Genomic DNA, 18848 nt, shown 5'->3' with positions numbered 1-18848 from the left:
AATCTTCCAAAGATATTTTGAAGTTTTATATACTGTTTATCCCTTCTCCCATCCTTTTTCCCAATTGGGGTTTAACTATATAGAGGGAAGCAGACACATTTGCTTGAGTTCAATCCTACAGCTTCCAGTAAAACCCTAGATATCAATGTTGTGAATATCATTAAATGCCAAAAATTACTTCTGGTGGCTTTCTATGTTTATTATCCCTCCTATAGGTCACATACTTGCTTTTTGGGAACTTGGCCTCTCTTTCTATTTTATGTGTGTATTTTCACTCCTAAAGGAGGAGGAGATTAAAGCCACAAACTAATTACCTAGGGTGAGAACACCTTCTACATAAATATAGGTTCAGTTCTGAACTTTTAATCCATTGATGGGGTTAAGTGGATACAAACACATCCTGAAATTACATAAGCACCATCTATATTTACATGTGGTCATTGTTTGGGGGATGAAATTTTGTGGCTTAATCATAGTCATGGATAGAAGGTAATGTGATTGAAGAAAGATGTCAGAAAATTAGTGACTACAATGAATGGATTATATTTCTGTTTCTGGGGAAGGGAGCTTTTATCAGCTTTATTATAGTTATAAATCAATTTTTCATCAGACTTTCCTATATTCTTTGTTAGACCCACAATAGTGACATCAAAACGTTATTTGCAGATGAGACCATCACCTGTCAGAAAACACAATCAAGAGGTCTCTACCACTAAATCTAGCCTCATGAGTCTAAAATATTTTGAAAACCCTCTGTTAAAAGAGTAATTTTTCTTCAAAAACCTGAATAATCTCCAGGGACATTAACATTGATTTCTATAAAATTCAAACTACAGAAACAGCTCTTCAGATATTCCAAATGTTGCACAAGTGCTTCTTGGCTTCTCAAGTCCAATGGAGCAAATTGACAGCTTGTTAAACTTTTCCCAAATCCTAAAACCTATAATCTCTCAAGGAAGGAGCTATGGTTTAGATACATGGAAGGCAAGGAGTAATTAAATGCATTCGGTCTTTAAGCAACTAGGTCCCAACCTTGCAAAGAGTAAATGGAAGCTCTGGAAAGGAAATCTCCCAATCCAGAACTGGCAAACAGGTTTTTGTTTTTCCATGCTACGATCAGTTGTTTTCTGGAGTGATGTAGTATTCTAGGGCTCTGAGCTGGGATTGGTGAGTGATGTTTGCACAGGGCACAGGAAAGGACAGCTGGAGCACATGCAACACGGGCACCAATCCTGTAGTCAGAGTGAAGACTTGAGAAAGGCTGCCATGCATAGTGCTGTGTAAGAGAGACAAATAATCAGAGTCGGTAGTGTAGCTAGAAAGAAAATAATAGAAGACCTCCAAAAAAGATTATATGGATGGAAAAATCAGAAGTAGATAGAAACCAACAACAAAAATAGAAAACAACCAAAAAGAAAATTTAGCAATCCAAAAGTAACCAATCATCCAGGAGAAACTGACCTATGTTTAAACTGAATCCATTCTATGATATACTTAAGCACCCTCTATCCATTCCCATGCCTGTTAAGTACTCACCATTTTATGGGAAGAGTTGGGAAGCCGCAGATACATTCAGAAAAGCAAGGATGGATTCCACTGAAGGAGACTGATTTCCAAACACAAGCACAGTGACCTCTTTCATCCTAACAGTGATAATGAAGGCTTGAAATAAAGTGCCAAGAAGTCAGAGAAGAACTGACACATGGCTCAGGGGAGTCCCAGAAGGCTTCCAGTGAATTGGATCTTAAAAAATGAGTAACATTTCAGATTTTTTTTTGGTGGGGGAGTAGGGATGGCCACTATGGGCAAAAGGATCAGTAGGTACAAAGAAGTGGTGGTTTAAAAAGACAGAACACATTTCCAGAAAAATGGAGAAGGTCACTGCAGCAGGTGCAAAGGCTGGGGGTACAGAAAGAGCTGCTGCACAGACAGAATCGAGCAGGAAGATTGTGTATTGCACATCAAGGTCTTTGGACAGTTCTTCAGGGGGGATTTTCAAAGTATTTTCACAATTATTCCCATCTGATCCTCACAACAAACATGGGATAGGCACAGATCGCCTTTGCAACTCAAGCTCAAGATCAAGAAAATGCTGGTGTGAACATTTGAAAAACTGTCATCAAAAAGAAATGGCAAAGTGGGGGGTAGTTTTAGCAGCAAAGGGGAAGAAGAAGCAAGTGGAAGAGAAAGTCTTTCTGAGAAGAAAGATGATCAGTAGTTGCGAATTTGCAGTTCGTAGATTCCTAACCTAGGTTATATTTGCATAGCTATAAAAACACCGTGCCCAGTTGCAAGAAAAGTTAAAAGGGCCATTTTGTCATTGTCATTGTTGGTGAGAATGGTGGGCTTGTGTAGGTGTTTTAACCTGGCAAAGGAGACCTCAATCTGTACAAGATTCTGAACACGGCAACCACTCAGATTTTGTTAGTTTCAAAGGCCTTGGGTAAAATTCAGCTCAAGTAAACAGACCGACTGCAAAACATCATGCTCAAGGGGAGAAACACACATCTTTTCCTCAGCAACTGTCAAAAGGAGACTATTCCTAAAACAGTAGCTCTTTGAATTAGAAACAAAACATACAGGCAAAAAGGTGCTACCACATTGGGAAGCAGAATCAAAGAGCAGTGAAGCAGGTTTCTTGTAATGGGTAAGCTTCAGGGCAGGATGAAACATTCTGTGAATGGAGTTGGGCCCATTGCACATTTTAAGGGCCTAACCCAAAGATCAGAGAGTTTCCTATTCTACCAGGATGGTTTCCAGAAAGTTACTTAATATCTTGGTTCCTCAATTTCCCCCTCTGTAAAATATCCCAAAGAAGACTTTCTGAATGGTATTCTAACATCTCAGGGTATACAGTGCGAGCAAAAATTCAACAAGTAGGTTCCCATTCAAGATGGTGACACAGGAAGATTCTGAATGTCCTGCCATGAACACACGGAGTCTACAGCTACATATGAAACAATTTCCTCTTAAAATACCTACAGCTTGGCTGAGTAATGACTGTACATCAGGAAAATGAGAAGAAAACTAAGTGAAAGCCGGTCAGAGATACTGAGACACTATCTCACCATCAACGCCATCCCTGGCACTGGAAGCTAACCCAAAACCCAAAGCTTCTCCCTGAGGAGCAAAGGATTCAAACTCTCCATCATGCACATCAACTTTCAAGACATGCACTCAAGAGTCAAGCCAAAAACATGTCGTTTTGAAATCCAACACGACTCATATCTAGAGACTCTCAAGAGAGTAGCATCTGAGAAACATCTCTTAAAGGGCCACAAAGTGGGCTCTGACTCACTTTCCCCAGGGCCCAACTCAGAGGCAGCTGATGGCACCTGGACTTCAAGTGAAGGAGGCTTACCTGCTTATACTAAAACCTTGGACTGGAGGGCAGACATCTAGTTTAACACACATGTCTGAGACGTGCTGGAAAACGCTCTGTGGATTGAGACTGGAAGGTTCCCATCTTTATGCTCTCCCTTTGCTGTGCTAGAGCACCCAGAAGGGAGCCTTTTTCATGCAGCTGGTGCCCTGATTTTGGCAGCTGCTGCTCAGGGGATAGATTGTCTAGCACTGGATGCCATGGGGAGCTTGTATTCCTGGTCACATAAGAATATAATTTGCATCACCCAGAAAGGAGCTCATAACCCCTTCCGGCACCCTAATTTGTGTGACTGCTGCCAGGGGGCCCCTCTACATTGCCTACCTTGTGGCTAGTAGGGCTTATGCTTAGAGGTCCCCAAGGACTGTAACCAACAGAGAAAGAGCTCTTAAACAGCTGCCACCCCCAGGGCACACCAAGAGGCACCAGACCCATCAACCTGGTCTTTTCTGTGGAGGTCTACTGCTAATCATCATGACTGTGGTCTGAGGAACAGGCTTCTAATTAAACTCGCATCAAGGCCTTCCACAGACCTTGAAGGGTGGGCACAATCTTCACGCTCACCTTGTTGTGTTCCAGAACACATCTATGGAAGGGGAGAGATCTGTACGCATGTAGTGCCGGTTTTTTTCAGCTAACACCCAGGAGACTCCCCTTGATCACTGGTCCTAGCGGTCGGAGGGGCTTGCATCCCTAAGTCCCACAAGACTATAGTAATCGGCAAGACGGTTCTTGGTAGGCTACTGCTCCCAGGGCAGTGCAGAGTGGACTGAGGCATAGCCACTAGTCTTGTTGTGAAGGAGGCTGTTTTCCTTGTTATGGAGCTTCAGATGCAGAGGCAGACTTCAGGTTTGGCACAACTGAGTGGCCTAGGGAGTTCCTCTCAAACAACATAAGCTGTGGACACTGTCTTGGTAGCCTCTTGCTCGCTCCAGCTTGCCAGTATCTCCCGGGAAGGAGCTTAGGTACTAGTCTGGAGCCCCAATTCTTTGACTGCCACCCAACAGACACCTTGACATAGAGCTCGGTGAGGATGTTTTCAAAACTAACGCCAAGAACAAGTGCAGCGAAAGCAAAACAAACAAGTACGATGACATCAAATTAACAATCTCCTACATAGCAAAGAAACCATCAACAAAATAAAAAGGCAACAGGCTGAATGGGAGAAAATCATTACAAATCATGTGACTGACATGGGACTAATATTCAAAAGAGATTTAAAAAAAAAAAACCCTCTACAAATCAACAGCAAACACACAAAAAATCTCATTTAAAAAATGGGCTGATCTGAATAAACATTCTTCCAAAGACCTAGATGCCCAACGGGGGCATAAAAACATCTTCAAGGTCACTAATCATCAGGGAAATACAAATCAAAACCACAACAAGATGACACCACCTCCCATCTGTTGGAATGCTTATTACCAAAAAGACAAGATACATCAAGCATTGGTGAGGATGTGGAAAAAAGATAACCTTTGTGCACTATTGATGGAAATGCAAACTGGTCCAAACTATATGGAAAACAGTATGGAAATTGCTCAAACAATTAAAAATAGAAATACCAGGGCACCTGAGTGGCTCAGTCAGTTAAACATCCGACTCTTGGTTTCAGCTCAGGTCATGATCTCACAGATCATGGGATCGAGGCCCCGCATTGGGCTCTGGGCTGATAGCATAGAGCCTGCTTCAGATGCTATGTCTCCCTCTCTCTCTGCCCCTTGCATGCTCCCTCACTCTCTCAAAAATAAATAAGCATTAAAAAAGTAAATAAAAAAAGAAATACCCTATGATCCAACAATTCTACTTCTGAGTCTCTCTGAAGAAAACCAGATAATTGGAAAAGACATGTGCACCCCCCCCATGTTCACTGCAGCATTATTTCCAATAGTCAAGATAAGGAAACAACCCAAGTGTCAGTGGATACACAGATGAAGAAGCTATGGTAGCAATACATACTGGAACATCACTCAGCCATATAAAAGAATGACATTTTGTCATTTGCAACAACATGAATAGAGACTGAGGGCATTATACCAAATGAAAATGAGTGAGGCAGAGAAAGACAAACGTTGCATAATCTCACTTAAAAAATAACAACCACCACCACCACCCAAGCTCATGGAGAACAGATTGGCGATTGTAAGAGGCAGGGAGTGAGAGGTGGGAGAACGGTTGAACCGTTTTGTTTAGTTTAAATGAACCCAGTAAAAATGTGTAACAATTTACACAAAAACAAAATTCAACAAGAAGTTTGGTGACGAAGTTTTAAATTTCTTCATCTCCAGCTGTTTGGACCTTCATATTCCATCTTTGAATTGAGCCTTACAGACAGGTGTCAAACATGTCCAGAGTATGTAGCTGTAATACCATTAATTACTCATTTATTTAAAGTGAAACTGGACTACTTACTGAAATTGTGTGATCTGAACCCCCATTTTCCATATGAGGAAACTGAGAACCAACCGCAAAAGTGGGTAGGTGTCCTACCAGTGGGTAGGTTTGCTACCAAGTAGCAAACTCGGCAGGACGCCTCTGCTCAAGAATGTGGTTGGCATAAATTGCTTAAAGAAATAAAGCCAGCTTCAGAAAGCAACACTGTGGGCTCTCCAGCAAGATTCTCTTTCTTTCACAAGGAAGTATCTCTGCGAATGCTTTCATTTCTGACAGCAAGATGTTTATTACCAGAGATGAAATGTTGATGCGTGATGAATGTTAAGGGCAATCCAATGAGAGCTGAAGCAAACCATGAGAAGGGCCGTCAGAAGACTTGATAAGTTAGCCACCTTTCTGCTAATGTGCTGGGAGGCACACAAAATACAGAAACCACCATTTCCACTTCTGAAGGAAACAGGTAAGTGCCCAAGTGATCCACATCAATACTCACACTTGTACAAAAACCGGCATAAGAATTTATTGGGGAAAAATATTCCAAAAGGGAAATACATGTTTGTACACACACAGACACAAACACACACACATCACACACACCCTGACAATTTCTGAAGAGTTTTCCTAAGCCACCCACCTTCCCACACTTAGTGGTGACAATCAGAAACAATGACAAAAAACTATCCTCAAAAGCAGTTTTAAATTTCCCTTTCATAACATCTTTCAGAAGTGTGTAGAGATTTTCTACTGACTTAGGCAGGTGGTAATAAACTAATTTGTATTTTGTAGGAAAAGCACTGTTAGCTTGCACCTATTTGTAGTATGTCTGGATTTTAAATTTGACCATGGAAATTGAGACTTTCAAGAGCACAGCTAAAATACAGACTGATGTCCAAGTGTCACACACAAAAAATAATAATATGACAGTACCACAAATCAGAGACGTACACAGAGAAATTCAGCTCTTCAGTGTTCCCAAGATAATTAACCTTGCTGATATCCATTAGCCATGTTAAGCTTCAGATTCCCTTTCAATCACTCTGGACAGACAAACTGTAACATGCACATTTAATGACAGCTCTCCCTCAATACAATTTCCTACATACTATTTAAACTTTTTTTTTTTGACAACAGGATCAACTTTTTCCAGAGTTTCTCAATTTTTATAATTCAAATGATCCAGTTGTTAGAAAACGACAGTAGTTTGCTTTCAGCTTTAGTTAAGTATACACAGGAATATACACACTGACTCAGAGAGGCCACAGTAAACGGAAGGTAATGCTAATTCTCTTACTCAGGAGGGTCATGGCTCATGCGATCTTTAAACCAAAAACAGCAGCTTCATATTCATATAGATTAAAAGAAACCAACACATACTAGCACTTTACAAGCATGATTTCACTTAATCGTCACTGCAACTCTACCAAAAAAAGCGTCCGACTTCGGCTCAGGTCATGATCTCACGGTCCGTGAGTTTGAGCCCCACGTCGGGCTCTGTGCTGACAGCTCAGAGCCTGGAGCCTGTTTCAGATTCTGTGTCTCCCTCTCTCTCTGCCCCTCCCCTGTTCATGCTCTGTCTCTCTCTGTCTCAAAAGTAAATAAACGTTAAAAAAAAAATTAAAAAAAAAATAAATGGGAGTTTAAAAACAATATTTTATGCATTTTTACGTACATGATTTACCTATAATGAAACGCTTAGTGAATGTGCCATTTAATCGGTTTTGATAAATGTTTGTCAAGACACAGAACCTTTCTGTCATTCCAGAAATTTCCCTCATGTACCATTCTAAATTAGGTAGGTAATCATATCACACCAGAACTGAGCACTGAACAATTTCTATCATTGGTGAGTTCTGATCATTCTACAATTTCACATAAATCCTAAAGTATTTTTTGTTATTTAACTAATTTTAATCATGCTATTTTTGAGATCCATTCATGTTATTATGTTTATCTGTAGAATGTTCCTTTTTATCGCTAAATAGCATTTCATTTTCCAAATATACCAGAGCTGATCCATTTTCCTGTTGGTGGACATCTGAGTCAATTTCAGCATGAAATTATTATTTAAAAACGCTGCTATTAACAGGTGTCAACAAAGGTGTTCAAGCCTCTTGAATAAATATCTAGGACTAGAATATCTGGCCCTCCAGGAAGACAGTTGTGTAACTTTCTAAGAAACTGCCAGATAATTCTTCCAAGTGGTTGGAACATTTTACATATGAGAGCTCCAGTGGCTCATACATGAGGGAAATTTCTGCAGTGGCAGAAGGTTCTGTGTCTTGAAAAACATTTGTCAAGACTGATTAAGTTTTGGTGTTGGCACGCCTTGAATCTTAGCCATTCTGACAGGTATGTAGTGGGATCTTACGTTTTTAATTTGCATCACCCTGATGACACGTTATGTCAGATGCCATCGCTTCTGTTCATTGGCCATTCTATATCTTTTTTGTATGCTTTTTATGTACATGTTAGATATATGTGTTACAAATATGCTCTCCCAGTCTTGTGGGGCATCTCTTTATTTTCTTAGTTTTTTTCAATGAATAGATGTTTTTAGTTTTCATGAAGTTCAGTGTATTTTTTCCCTCTTATGGCTTGTGCTTTTGTGTCCTTTAAAAAAGAAAACCTGCCTTCTGAAGTTAGAAAGGTATTTTCACTTTTCTTCTACTATCTTTGTTGTTTCAGCTTTCATTGTTCAGTATGCAATTTGACTCAAGTTGCTTTTTATGTACGGGACTAGGTGGGGGTTTAGATTCTTTATTTTTTCAAGTAAATATCCAGGTATTCCAGCACTATTTCTTTTTTTTTTTTTTTTTTTTTTAATTTTTTTTTTCAACGTTTATTTATTTTTAAGACAGAGAGAGACAGCATGAACGGGGGAGGGGCAGAGAGAGAGGGAGACACAGAATCGGAAGCAGGCTCCAGGCTCTGAGCCATCAGCCCAGAGCCTGACGCGGGGCTCGAACTCACGGACCGCGAGATCGTGACCTGGCTGAAGTCGGACGCTTAACCGACTGCGCCACCCAGGCGCCCCTCCAGCACTATTTCTTAAAGCAGTTTTCTTATCCCACTGAACTCATGTGGTGCTCTTGTTGAAGGCCAGCTGATTGCACATGTGTGGGTCTAATGTAGAATTCTGGTCCACTGATCCATTTGTTTACAATGGCAGCCAATCTAACATTACTTTTTATTATTATCAATTTTTTAACTTTTCCTTATGTCAGATGCAATAATTAAAGCCCAGTACACTTTGCTTTTGGCATTTGAGAAAGGTTTTATTCTCTCTTTCAATGCCATATGGATGTATTTATAAATACATGTGTGTGAGTGTTTACATACACATATACACATACACTTAGGTGTACCAATTTTCTGAGAGTGTCCCAGTTTTTAGACCCAAGATTTTCTAAAACTCTTTTTTCAGAGTTCAAGGAACAGGGTTAGCAGTGGTTTTCAAATTTTAGCAAGACATATGAATTATCTTGAAGACTTGTTTAAACATAGATTCCTGGACCTCACTTTAAGATGTTCTGATTTAGTAAGTCTAGGGAAAGGCCTGAGAATTTGCATGGCTCACAAGCTTAGGTGACGTGGATGCTGCTGGTGTCTGGGCTGCACTTTGAGCAGCATTGGTTTCAAAAAAAAAATTAAATGGCTTTCCTAATGTTCATACAGAAGCTTGATTTGCCTTTTCGAAAGTGTGTGACCACAGCCACTAATTTACACTGTCTTCACTTGAAAAGACATCTGAAAAATCTGCCGAACACACTGGAGCATGGGAGCCAGAAAACATTATGGTAGATTGATGTACCAACACTGCCTCATTTCCTCCTTCCTTCCTGGAAATTCAATTTTGGTCTGTGAGCAGGGGCACGCACATACCTGCGCACACTACAGCTGAATCTAGCCCCGTGACGTCCCCGCACCGCAAAGCGCATTCTTCTCCCTGTGGCCTCCGCCAACAATCAGAGAAAGTTTTATTTTCCCCTGAAGAGTTGATTGGTCTCTGAACCAGGAACATTTTTATGGCCAAGTCCTTTAAAACTTTCTCTGAATATATGTTTTAAGTGGTTAGCGTCTAGGTGAATATTCCTGACAGAACAGAGGCAGGTTCGGAATTAAAGATCAACACACTCAAAGAACTCAGTCATCAAAACCCCAACCTAAACCCCCACGCTTCTCTAGATTTTTATGACTAGCACAGAACAGCTTTTTGAGCTTTTCTTTCCAACAGATCAAGCACATGCGAGCAGAGGGCCATACCACAATGATGCATCTCTTAGGCAGAATGTTGGGATTTGTGCAAGAACCCAAAGAAGGGATGCTACTTCTTTTTCTGATTGTTCAATTACGTAGTTAGCCTTTGGAACCATGTTAATGGGAAATTAATCCATAAATAATATTTAGATGTGAACTGCTTTGAAGGTGCCCTTTGTGAAGGAGATAAATTATTTTTCCTTCTTTGAAAAAAATAACAAATCCCCCGAATAAAGGGAAGAGAGGAGTTTCAAATGCCACCCTCCCACTGTCACCAGCCCCTCAGCACTCTTTTCAGAGGTGCTGTGAGCCGCGTGAGCATCAGAGCTTAATCATTTCTGCACGGGCCTTGGAGGATTTTACGAAAACTGGAGAGAAAGTAAATGTACTTCCTCCTTAAAAGAAGGTCTTTTCAGAATCAACGCAAAGTATCTACCACATTTCTTTCAGCAGTGAGAAAGTCGAAGATACAATGAAAGCAAGGCCTAAGGCTGGAACGTGTCCGATTTTCATCAGCTCTAGAACTCTACCTTGCCCAGCTGTTGACCTATGGGAGTCCTCTGTGCCAGAGAAGGGAACCAACCAACACCTTAGCTACAACTGTTCTCCCCATTTCCAAAGCCTTTGGGGTATGAAGGTTTTGTCTTTGAAGGCAATTAAAATGACAGCAATGAGTTATCAATGGAATTGTCGGAGATGTTCTCCAGTTTCTCTTAGACATGTCATGTGGCCCCAGGCTGTTAAACCGCATTTCCACAGGGCTTACCCAGCTGTGTGTGCTGTACTACTATTCTCTACAGTAGTGAGCATAGAGATGTAAACTCCAATATGTCTGAGAGTGTCTGCCCATTGGCCCTTCCGTGGTACAGAGTCTCAGAAAACCTTTTTACTTATAGTTCTTTTGTTTTCCCAGAACAGAAATCCCTATTCCAGATGGCTGTTATCACTTATACTTGTGATTTTCCCCCCGAGCTTACAGAACAATGCCTAACACAGTAAACGCGCCATTAATGGTAGTTTCTGTAGGTTTCTCTCTCTCCTCCCTCCATCTGTTCCTCTCTCACCACCCAGGGAGAGAGAGAATGAGAGAGAGAGAGAGAGAGAGAGAGTTTACACACCACTCCACAAATTATATATATATATATATATAGTATATAGTATATATATAACACATATGTATATATACATATGTATTATAATATATATGTGTTATAATATATAATATATACATATGTATTATATTATAATATACATATATAATACATATGTATATATAATACATATAATACATATGTATTACACATATGCCTGTATATGTACACAGTGATTATCACTGCAACCATAAAGAAAATGGAATCTCCTTATTCAAACTTGCCTCAACATTGGTATGTATCCAAAATAAATATTAAGGCAGGTCCTCCCAAAGAACTTAAGAAATAATACAAAGCTTTGCCAAAAGTGTCCTGTGGACACTGAAAGTAGGAATTACCAGTGTATTCCACAGCACGCCTTCTTCATTCATCTCTGTACCTGAAGTCCTATCACATAGGCGCCTGGATCCATTTCACTTTTCTTTCTATCACAGACACCTGCAGACACCTCTCCCCGTGCCTGGTCTCACTCCCCTCTGGTCACTTCATTATTATGGAGACCATGTGGACTTTGGCTTCTCTCACTGTATCTTTATTCATCCCACCACATCCCAAAAGTTAGTAGCAAGAGAGAAGATCATTGCTCGAAAAGAGGAAAGGAGAAAGGAAAGAGAAATGGGGTATGAGGAGGAGAAAAGAATGAAAATGATTAAGTATCTTTAATTTTTTTGCCTTAAATATATATTTATATATTTTGCCGTAAATCTATGTGTGCGTGTATATATATATATATATATATATATTCACGCACACACATATATACACATATATAAATCTATATACATGTATGGGTGTGTGTGTGTGTGTGTGTGTGTATATCTTTAAATGTATGTGTATATATACATATAGATCTCAAGATCAAAGGTCCATACCTTAGCAGTCCTAATCTTCTTGAATCTTGAACACAAATTTCAGGGCAACATTGGGGTTGAGATAGTCTCCTCAGGCCACCACCAACGGGATAGTGTTCTTAACCTCCACACGGGTTCCAGTACTGCCTTCTGAAGATGGAGGTTTCTTCCACGGCTACAAAAACAACAACAGCAAAAGAAAAAAAAAAAAACAAACACAAAACATCATAAGAGAAAGAAGATATTCATAAATGAAACCTAAACCGGACCTTCAACAAGGATATTAAATTCTAAACCATTTGACTTGAATAGACTAAACAGAAGACACATTAAATTCTGATTGGCATAAATACAAATAATACCTGAATGGATTCAGTCTTGATTAGACTTGAGTAATCATACAAAAGCAGAAAAGGTCACACTGCATCAAGGCTGGCAGATTTTTTAGGACACAAATAACCAAATTTGCTCATTTCACTTCATAGGGAAACTAAAAAAGAGATTTTTTTCCCCAAGATAATTCATTACTGGTGGCATATTTGCACCAGTGAATCAAGCAAATCTTGAATAAAAACAAGCAAACGTGCTTCACACTGTGGTCTATGTTAAAATGAGACAAGGGGCGCCTGGGTGGCTCAGTTGGTTAAGCGTCCGACTTCAGCTCAGGTCACAATATCGCGGTCCGTGAGTTCGAGTCCCGTGTCGGGCTCTGGGCTGATGGCTCAGAGCCTGGAGCCTGCTTCCGATTCTGTGTCTCCCTCTCTCTCTGCCCCTTCCCCGTTCATGCTCTGTCTCTCTCTGTCTCAAAAATAAATAAACGTTAAAAAAAATTAAAAAATAAAAAAATAAAAAAATAAAATAAAATAAAATAAAATAAAATAAAATAAAATGAGACAAAAGGGGACAATGCATCCCTTCTTCACTTTGAGACAGTTCCCTCCCCTGGCTTTTAAGATAGCAAACTTGCCTGTCATCACTGGCCACTCCATCATGGCTACCTCTGTGAGTCCCCTCTCTTACAATGTTCAAGATAAGAGCATCTTGGAACTCAGTCCTGAAACTATCTTCTCTGTGAACTCACTCAGCAAGGGCATCCCCGAGCTCCAAGGCTCAGGAAACTATTTATACCCTGACAACTCTGAGATCATCTCCTGGCCCAGGTACTTCGCTGAACTCCAGACTCTCAGATCGACGGATTATCCAACAACTCTGCTTGGAATTCTGACAGACATGTCAGGACATGCCCAAAGTGAAGTCCTGATTCTATTACCCACACAACACCCTCTGAATAAAAAAAAGTGAGGCTCACACTCTTCCTAATTTATTCCTTCTCAAAGGCAATTTTATTCACCCTGCTGGTCAGGTGCAAACCCTGCCAATCAACCTTGAGTCCTCTCTCTCATACATACCCCATGTTCTCTTCAAAATTCAGTGGTTTTATCATCAGGATAAATCCAAAAGCTGACCACTTTACCTTCTCCTTCGCTCACACTCTGGTTCCTGGCATCATTATAGATCTATAAGGTTGCACAGCAGGTATGCTCAAGCCATGGCTGTCACTCTCAACTAGGCCCCTGAGTAAGCCCATGACACTCCCCTGCTCAAAACCTTCCACCTCACTCAGAACCAAAGTCAAAGTCATTATACTGGCCGAAAAGGCTCCACGTGACACAGCTCTGTTACCACCATCTTTATCTCCTACCCTCGCCCTCACTGACTCCTCTCCAGCCATCTTGGCCTCCCAACTATTCCTCTAGCTGTACTGCAGACTTGGGCACTTTCCCTTTACCTGGAAGGCTCTTTCTCCCCTCATTACTTTATATCTTCCTTCCAGTGTGACCTTTTCACAATTGCTGGTAATAGTAAACCCTGACAACATCTCCTCATCCCCCCTTCACTGTTTACAAATTGGTAAAGACCTGCTCATATACTACATGGTTTACTCAATTATCTACCTTTTCCCAGTAACACACAAGTTCCATGCAGACAAGACATTTTATCCCTGGCATCCTGCTGGATCTCCAGCACTTCACGTACAGCCTAGCACCAACATGGAGCTCAACATATATTTTTGAATGAATGAATGAATGAACGAACGAACGAACGAACGAACGAACGAACGAACAGGAAGGTTACATAAACCTTCTCAAGGCCACTCAGATGATAAATGGCTGAGCCAGGTTTAAACCAAAAGCATCTGTCTCCAGTATTCCTGATACTATGTAATCACAGCTACATGAGGACCGATTAGTGTTGGCATTAGGAATAGGTTCAGTACAGCCCGGCAGGTGACACAGAAGATGTATTTTATATTTGAAGAGCCCAAAGGTTTTCTAGAAACTCAAGAGAATATATTTCACATAGTGGAATGGCTCTGCTTACACCCTTATGTAGCATTCTCACTATTAACCTTCACCTCATCTTTCTCAGTTTCCATTGCCTTTCCTCTACACTTATTTTTTGTCCCTCCCTCAAATTTCAGTCCCTGCCTTTCTTGAGTGAATATGAGGAAACGGGATCCAAGATTAGATAAAGGCAAGAGGAGAAATAGGTTTAGGGAAAAGGTGTGGGGCAGGGATCAAAGGACTATGGATCTGAGGCTAGTTGGGCCACCAACGCACCGAATGCCTTCAGTGGGATCCTTTCCCCTTCCTGAGATCCTGATGCTCGCTGAGCTAAAATACATGCCCTTCAAAGAGGTCCTCACTCCCCCAAAATTGATTGCTTTCCTTTGTAATTAGTAAAAGGCTTCATCATTCTGAGTAGTCGAAGACTGGTTATGAAGCAGGGTGCAATATTTAAGAACTAGGGTTCAGGACAGTGTTAGCATTCACATCCTGTTTCCACCACTGTGGAACTCTGAACCAAGACACTCCACCTGTCTAAAAATCATTTTTCTGTCAAAGCGAGTGGATAGAAATAGCTGTCTCTATATGGGGTTTGTGGAAATCAAACAAGGTAACATAGGTGAATCATCTGTTACTGTGCAGGGCCTAAGGACTCAATATTTGTTGCTCTTAATTTCTATTTTGCATGATTGCAGGCCACCATCCTGCATGAAATTTTGAGTTTTTCTCTACCTGCCTGCAGAGTCTTAATCTTCTCCATCTTTCATCACACGCAACTGCTTTTGTGGCCCCTGATGACTTTCTCTGGAAAGGCTTTACCCCAACTGCCCCTATTTTCTAAGGGCAGATGGCAGAAATCTGCGACATGAGACACTCAAGTTCTCTGTTTCTTTTCTTATCCTCTTGCTGATGACCAGCAATCTGAGGATGATCTTGTCCCTAGAATTCTTTTAGGCTGATAATCATAAAGCCACAGTCTACAATTATTCCTGCATTCCAAAGCCAAGAAACCCAATTTGGAAGGCACACAATGCTATCATTTGGCACAATGATACATGGAGTTATGAAGAAAATTGTGCTGACTGCTTTGAGAATTTGAGTCTCTATCTGGATTCATCTTTCTTCCTTTTTTTTTCCTAACTGATATTAGGAAACTATGCGCAGGTAGTAACAACATAAAAATGTCACTTACTTTTCAGGTTTAACTACACTACAACCCAATAATAAGTTAGGATGCTTCAGGGACAAGTTACGTATACTCCATACTAAGTCACTGAAGGACTTGCCCAGAAATGCATTTACGAACACATGTTTTTTGAACACACAACATTGACCATGCACTTTGTTAAGGGCAGGGAAGATTAACGATTTCATTCCTATCCTCATGAAGCTTTTACTCCAGCAGTTTTTTGTTGTCTTTTCCCATTTCTTAACTTCTGCCCAGATACGGGAAGATTGGACAAACTCCTCCAAAGCTGTGGATTGTCTCAAGTAGTGACAGAGTGTCCTGCTATACAGAGCCTAATTTCTGCTGATTTTATAGAGAACTCTCTAATTCTTGGTTTTCTCAAGAATTAAGCTCATTTCCTTAGTTTGCTGCCCAGCCCCCATCTAACACACACACCTCTTCTCAGTTGATCCTGGTTTATTTCCCTCCTGCAACAAAGAAAGAAAAAAGTAGCCACCAAATCCACAAGTATACATTCCATTCATTAACAAAATGCTACACGGATGGTATGGTAAGAAGGTACCGGGCTCAGAGGACACAGCTGCAGAAATCAGCGTTTTTGAAATCTTTGGGAATGTGATGGGATTAATGCTGTTATATGGCAAAATAAACTGAGAAAGGATATACTAGGAATATTGCCAAAGGGAATAATGTCAAGAAAGAACAACATGTGTCTTCAATCACCAACGTCTGCATGGTTAGAGTGCTAATCACAGAGGTGGGTGTAATCTCTGCCTGTTGGGCAGCCTTGAATGCTTCAGGGAATATGTCATTTTTCAAGAGGCATCAATTAGTGGCTGTTCTGATGGCAGAGTGTGAACCACACCTCTCTAATGATTGGGCTGAGTTAATAATGATTCCTGTGAGTGTACAACACAACACAAATGCACCCAGACACACTCGCCAGAGAGGGCAGGACGAGGCACAGTAGGAGAGGGACATAAAGATACTAGGAACTATGTATCTTGAATAAGATTTCTGAGTGGAAGCGGGCGGGGGGAAGGGATGAACCGTGAATTTAAATCCAATGAACTAGGCTGGGTTTTACCAGGAACTGGAGAAGCACTGCCCTAGAGGACTTCCCTTTCAAGGAGAAGCACTGTGATTATACACAAACCATGTATGTGTCCAAGGCTGCACCTCACAGACATACACGTGGCATTCGTGTTTGCCAGCAATGCGTCACATGTTCATTACCTCCATTTGCATACGAAGACCTCATTAAAGTAATGTGCGTGGGATCCCACAACTAGAAAGTGACAGGATTTAACTCAGAACCAACCCTAGAGCTTCTCCGTGTTCTCCAAATACACTGAAAATCACAAAGGATTCTTTCCTAGATTTTAGATCTGGTCCAGGGGAGTTTTGATGCTCAGAAATGCCACAGTCTGATCTTCAAGGAAAGAATTCAGTCTCCTAAGCACCTAAGTGGGAAGACTGGCCGGGCTTGGTTTCTGCCAGACAGAGTGAAAGCACCCAGATACAGGAGAGGGCAGGTTTCTTCCAAAGCCATAGAGGAGGTCACACCCCATGTTGGGACAGTTGCCTCCTGAACAGCAGATGCCCTGCACCCAGTCACCACTGGTAGTGGACTCAGTTTCTAAAATATTAATTACACTTCCTACCAGCTAACTTTATTGAAACAGCTTTGGGTTGGTGAAACATAAAATATTTTGGAGATCTGGGTGCTCATCTGTAACTGCAATCACTACCTTTGGGCTAAATCTGGAAGTCTTCTATTTATTCCTAATCTGGACACCAAACCATCAAATTACTAGGGAATAAATGAAGAATAGTTGTGTCACTGGATTTTAAGGATAATAGGATATATCTAACGACTTTCAGATACCTGATCTCTTGCCAACTCATTAACACCTCATTTTCTTACCTGGTGAGCCTTTTGCATTGAATGGTGAGGAGAGCCTGGGCGGCTCAATCGGTTGAGCGTCCAGCTCTTGATTTCGGCTCAGGTCATGATCTCACGGTTAGTGAGATTGTGCCCCAGTTGTCAGGTTCTGTGCTGGCAGCATGGAGCCTGCTTAGGATTCTCTGTCTCTGCCCCTGCTTATGTGCATGCTATGCTCACTCGCTCTCTCAAAATAAACATTTAAAAAAATTGAATAGTGAAATCAAAGGGACTCTAGAAGAAATGTCACTGAACATTATAATGAAACTTGAAGGAATTTGCTAGCTTTTGGGCTCATTGTTCATCTGCATTTTTCTTTGGCTAGTTAACAAATGATTTATCTCCAACTTCATCAAGAGGGTCAGACACTGACAGTCTGTAGGCAGAAACAGCGGTGGCCCACAAGATGTGCTTTTAAAATTTAACATTCATCGAAGGATAGATGCCCACCCTCACCCCTTTCCATATGCACCTATCCACTATTTCTCCCAGTCTGACATTTGCTATTTTCGCTATCTACAAATACAGGTTCACCTTTGCTTTAGGAAATGTATCACTGTCACCAGAGAAGCCGTCTTTGTTCCCAGCCTAATAGCAAGTATATATACGATTCCTTAAATACACCTGCTCTTTGCATGACTCATGTATTCAAACTCTCCATCAACTTCCACACGTCTATGGACCATTCGACCTTGTAGATCCCAACAAAATTCACAGTGGCAGCACAGTACCTCACGTGGCCTCAAATCCAGACAGTAGGCTTCCTAAGCCACCTCAAACCCAGCCAGTGGTGAGTTTATCACACCCCTCTTATATGTTAGCATGGAGACACAGCTTGAGTACATGCCTCAGTGAACCAGAAGTTAAGTTACCAGGGGCCATTTTAAGTGGCAGCTTTCCATCTACCTCTAGATACTAACACAGTAAAGAAAATATAAGAGGGGCGCCTGGGTGGCGCAGTCGGTTAAGCGTCCGACTTCAGCCAGGTCACGATCTCACGGTCTGTGAGTTCGAGCCCCACGTCGGGCTCTGGGCTGATGGCTCAGAGCCTGGAGCCTGTTTCCGATTCTGTGTCTCCCTCTCTCTCTGCCCCTCCCCCATTCATGCTCTGTCTCTCTCTGTCCCAAAAATAAATAAACGTCGAAAAAAAAATTAAAAAAAAAAAAAAAAAGAAAATATAAGAAAGCATCACCTCATCCCTGGAACCCCAGTCTCTGATCTCCTTCTTTTGGTGACATATAGAAGTTAGATCCACAAGATTATGACACCATGAACACTCAAGTGTGCTCAGCAAAAACATGTCATTCTAAGAGGCTGTAAACATGGACACT

At 41.1% G+C, this 18848-nt stretch overlaps 1 protein-coding gene across 2 annotated transcripts in view; it reads right to left on the bottom strand.

Annotated features, from left to right (window-relative positions):
- SGCD (sarcoglycan delta) overlaps positions 1-18848 on the bottom strand; it is a 942805-nt gene that overhangs the window by 549777 nt on the left and 374180 nt on the right. For both annotated transcript variants that reach the window (XM_086701802.1, XM_086701859.1), the window contains exon 2: positions 12057-12210. The gene's annotated coding sequence lies outside the window, so the exon portion shown is untranslated. The remainder of the gene's footprint in view (positions 1-12056; positions 12211-18848) is intronic.

The sequence above is a fragment of the Puma concolor genome, chromosome A1, assembly GCF_028749965.1.
Source record: "Puma concolor isolate L17-30 chromosome A1, mPumCon1.1.hap2, whole genome shotgun sequence".
NCBI lineage: Eukaryota > Metazoa > Chordata > Mammalia > Carnivora > Felidae > Puma > Puma concolor.
Note: the sequence above shows the minus strand (reverse complement) of the source record. Positions and strands in the feature narration are given on the sequence as shown.